Source organism: Suricata suricatta, chromosome 3 (assembly GCF_006229205.1).
Source record: "Suricata suricatta isolate VVHF042 chromosome 3, meerkat_22Aug2017_6uvM2_HiC, whole genome shotgun sequence".
Taxonomy (NCBI): Eukaryota; Metazoa; Chordata; class Mammalia; order Carnivora; family Herpestidae; genus Suricata; species Suricata suricatta.
This window is the reverse complement of record NC_043702.1, coordinates 14,637,846-14,642,733: the sequence shown is the minus strand read 5'-3', so window position 1 is coordinate 14,642,733 and position 4,888 is coordinate 14,637,846.

Here is a 4,888-nt window from a genome sequence, read left to right as displayed (position 1 = left end):
CGTGAGGTGGTGTTGCAAAGACAAAGGGTAGGGGTGCCTCCTCTAACGAGGAGACCAGTCAGATGCCCATCTGGCCGTGTCCCAAAGGAACTTAGGTGACGCTTAGCCATAGTGGTCTCAGCTTTGTGACTTACAATTGGGAACTATTTCAATGCCTGCATAGACACTAGGCAGGCTTGCCAGACTGAGTTGAACATTCACACTCACATACACAGAGGTTATTACATTCCCGCCCATAGACTTTCCACAGACAAGACCAAAAACAAAGACAATAACAACTGGACAAACAAGTACAGAAGTGGCCACAAAGCAGGTGTTCACAGATTTACCAAAGGGCCAACTGACCTCTCGGTGTGGCCTTGGGGTGGGAAGTCATGTCCAGGCTCCCACTTAATACCCCAGACAAGAGCACATGTGCATTTAAAATTCAGATGATAAACTAGCTTACCTCCGGAGGTTCAGACAGGTGACTTTCACAGATAACTGGCGCCATTTTCAGGGTGGGAGAAAAGACAAGAGTGTCTCCCTAGCTCCCAAAACCTAGATGTCCCTGGGAGTGCCTTTGATCCCAGCCCCTAAGGCTGAAAGGAGACAATGAGATATATCACACCCAAGTAGGTGCAGAAACAAAGAGAGGAAGGGGAAGCCAGAAATGTTACTGAAGAGCTCCAATACTCCTTTTGCTGCTAGGATCCTAGGAGAAAGAAAAGATTTTAACCAGGGTTCGAAGGTTCCATCTTCTGGCCATCCAGTGTTGAAGGTCGGCCATTTGTTCCTGCAAAAAGATCTAGGGGTTTGAAGTAGACTGTCCCATGTCTGTCAGAGTCACAATCAAATTAAATTCCCTCCACTTGCAGGGTTACCCTGGGTTCCGGGAGGGGGTCCGAACCCCGTCCCCTCTATTTTGCATCTTGAGTGAATAAGACTGGAGTGGCTTTGGGCCACCAGGAGTTTGCCCTTACGCAGGATTGCTTCCTTTTAGGGCAGTCTCGAATCCAAAGTGCCTTTTCTTTGCAATAGGCACATTGGTCTTTATCTAGGGACCGCTTATGCATTCAGGTACCTGGTTGTTCTCTGATGGGCCCTTGATCTTTTTTGAACAATGGTAGCTGAAACTCTAGTCATTTCTCTGGTGGCTTTGAGTTGTTTTTCCTCAGGGGCATCTCGATTGTTGTATACCCTCTGAGCAATGCTGAGTAGATCCTGAACCTGTTTACCTTCTAAATCTTCTAATTTTTGGAGCCCTTTTTAAATATCGGGTGCGGCTTGGTTTATGGCCTGATTTTCAGGAGCCTCTGGATCCATGGGAGTATACTGTCTAAAGGCTTCCATTAATCTTTCTAGGAATACAGCAGGGCTTTCTGTCTTACCTTGTATTATTGAGTACACCTTGGCCAAATTAGTGGGCATGCGTGCTGCAGCCTGGAGACCCGCCAAACCTTCAAGATGGCGGACCTTCCCGCCAAACTTTCAAGATGGAGGGGTTGGATCGCACTAGGTCCGACCTATGTAGAGAAAGGGGTCAACAGGCAATGGGAAACATGACACATAGATCGCTGCGCATATAGATCGCTGCGCGTAAACCAGATGTTACCAGCAAAACTCCTTGTATGCGAACCGGCTCCCCGGCCTCCCGGTGGGAACCTAGATCCCACTCACCCAACCTAATGGGGTCTCACTGCTGCCACCAGCAAACCCCCCTGCAGGCGAACCGGCTCTCTGGCCTCCCGGTGGGGTCCCGGACCCCACTCGCCCAACCTGCTATGGGTGAACCGGCCCACCGGCCTCCTGGTGGGATCCTAGATCCCACTCACCCAACCTGATGGGGTCTCACTGCTGCCACCAGCAAAACCCCCTGCAGGCGAACCGGCTCTCCGGCCTCCCGGTGGGATCCCGGATCCCACTCGGCCAAGCTAAACCAGATGGCACAAATAGTGCCCCAGATGGGAGCCGGAGGACGTCTCCTCCCGTTCCTGACTGGCTGCCCTATAGGGCGTCTGCCAGGGCTTTTGCCAGTTCCTGATACCGACCCCGCGCGGGAGTTTCTGAATGGACAGTGAAACAAACACAGTCAGGTACTGACAAACAAGCAGACAGACAGACAGAGGCGGCTCACTTACCGATCGGTGTCAGAAAAGACCCGTTGACTTGGGGTCTGGTGGGCTTTGAGGGGGAAAATCCCGGGTAAGCCCCTGTATGTAATGCCCAGAATTCAGGAGTCCCCCAGAAATGAACCTCCAGAGTCCAGAGTCAAAGCCAAAAAGCAAGGGTCATTTATTGCAGGTTCGAACCCGGGCCTCTGCTCACTCCAAACTGGTGGAACGGAGAGAGCCAGAGAGCCCCGAACAAAGGTGGGAAGGGGGAGTTACAGGAAATTGTGACATAGGTACAGTGATCCAATTATTATACAATATTATTGACAGCAGGTTTATCCAATTACAACATTTAGAGTGTTAACCAATCACAGAGTAGACTCAGGACCCGGGACCCTCACGTAGGGTGTAACCAGCCTTAGGCAATAACTGATTACCTATAGCTACTATTTCTAGGCCTGCCCTTAGGAATGTTAAGGGTATTACAAGGGTGGTCTCTCTTGCCTCGGGCAATGTGTAACTGCCTAATAGTTCTGGAGAGACTGACTTTTAGACCTAGTTTAGAGGGGAAACTTAAAGCCTGTCATGGCGTCTGCTAGGTTCAGACTCGTGTTCTTACAGTAGTAGATCTTTCCAGTCTCTTTCTCTTCATTCCTCCCTCGCTTGTGTTGCTGGGACCTTAGGTTTCCAGGCTAAGCGCAAACAAAAGTGTGGGTGAGGGTCGCGAGAAGAGAAATCGTGGTGGCTGCAGAGCCTCACTGTCTCGGGCAAGACTCCTGCAGCTCTGCCCAGAGCGAGCATACTTGAGCCCTGTCAGATCAGATCAGTCTAGAGAATGATAAGAAAACAGAGGGTCCATAGCAAATTTCTTGAACTTAGTTCAAAAGAGTGCTAAACACAGGATTTCCTAGAGGACATTGCATTGAAACGACCATAATGATGGCCTTCTATTGACTTTAACCAGATCTGGTCACTCCTGATGAATTATGGTAAGCAGGACGGTTGAGTTTCATGAATGTATGTGTGCGTGTGCGTGTGCGTGTGTGTGTGTGTGTGTGTAGAGAGAGTATATTTACCTTTATGATGAATGCACCTTATAAAAACTGGAAAAATGACCTTTTCCTAACCTATCCCCTCTGAGAACTCTCAATCCAGGAAGAATACTATTTCCTTTTCAACTTAAAAACAGGAACATACTAACTTACGTTACAGTAAAATATTGTGTGATTGAAAAACATCATTCTCTTCCTGTGAGCAGAAATGAACTGTCATAAAATGCACAGTAAAAAAAAAAATAACAGAACAAGGAAGTGATTTTAAATTGTTCATTTCCACGAGGAGGCTTTTGTAACCTATGAGGCAATCGGAACTGTCATCTTCTGACTCTTTGAGTTGAGAACTAGAAAGGGGAACCACCCTTGGTTGGTGAAATCGTATCTCCAAGTGAGACAGTGTTGATTTCCTGTCCCCAAGAGCTCATCAACTTGCCACAGCAGAGGTGTCTGGTATATTTTTGCTGAATTTTAAAAATTTTACATATCTTTTATTCACTCACATATACCCAATGCCACAGTGTGTGGTTGGTAAATATTTGTTGATCCAATAACCTATCCCAACCTAAACTATGACACACTTTGTCCTCTGCTTTCTTCTGCTCACTGTTCCATGATTTCTCTATTTCAGTGACATTCCCCTCCCTCCTTGTGATATCATTTAAGAAACAGCTCAGGGTCTCCTGGGTGGCTCAGTTAGCTGAGCATCAGATTATTTTTTTTTTAATGTCTTTTATTTATTTTTTGAGAGACAGAGAGAGACAGTGCGAGCAGGGGAGGGGCAGAGGGAGAGGGAGACACAGAATCTGAAGACAGGCTCCAGGCTCTCAGCTAGCAGTCAGCACAGAGCCTGACGTGGGGTTCAAACCCATGAACTGTGAGATCATGAACTGAGCAGAGACCCGACGCTTAACCAATTGAGCCACCCAGGCATGCCGAACATCAGATTCTTGATTTAGGCTTAGGTCATGACCCTAGCGACGGGGACCGAGTCCCAATTTGGGCTCCATGCTGAATGTGGAGCCTGCTTTGGATTCTCTGTCTCTGTCTCTCTCTCTCATAAATAATTTTTTTTTTTAAAAAGAAAGAAAAAGCTCAGTTTGGCAGTTATGTGCTCAGGTTCTGGAATCAGACAAACCTATTTTCAAAACACAGAAACTTGGTTGTACTACTTACTAGATGACCAATTAGTTTCACGAGTGGTCTCAATTGGTTCCTCAGTTAAGGAGACTAGTACCTAAACTGGAGAGCTATCGTGAGTTTTAAACCAGACACACACCATAAAGCATGAGCACAGTACTTGCTGCGTGGTAAGCACTCCGTAATGTTGACATTATATGTTTTTTTATTTTTATTTTATTCTTTTAATGTTTTATTTATTTTTGATACAGAGAGAGACAGAGCATGAGAGGGGGAGGGGCAGAGAGAGAAGGAGACACAGAACTGGAAGCAGGTTCCAGGCTCTGAGCTAGCTGTCAGCACAGAGCCTGACGCGGGGCTCGAACCCATGAACGTGAGATCTGACCTGAGCCAATGTCAGAGGCTTAACCGACTGAGCCACCCAGGCACCCCGACATTATGTTTTTTTAACTGCAACCCCATTCAAACTTTGTATTTTTCCAGATATTAGGATGCCCCCCCCCACACACACACAAACAAAACCCCCAGCCAAACAAGTATAAGAACACGAGTCTGAACCTAGCAGATGCCATGACAGGCTTTAAGTTTCCCCTCTAAACTAGG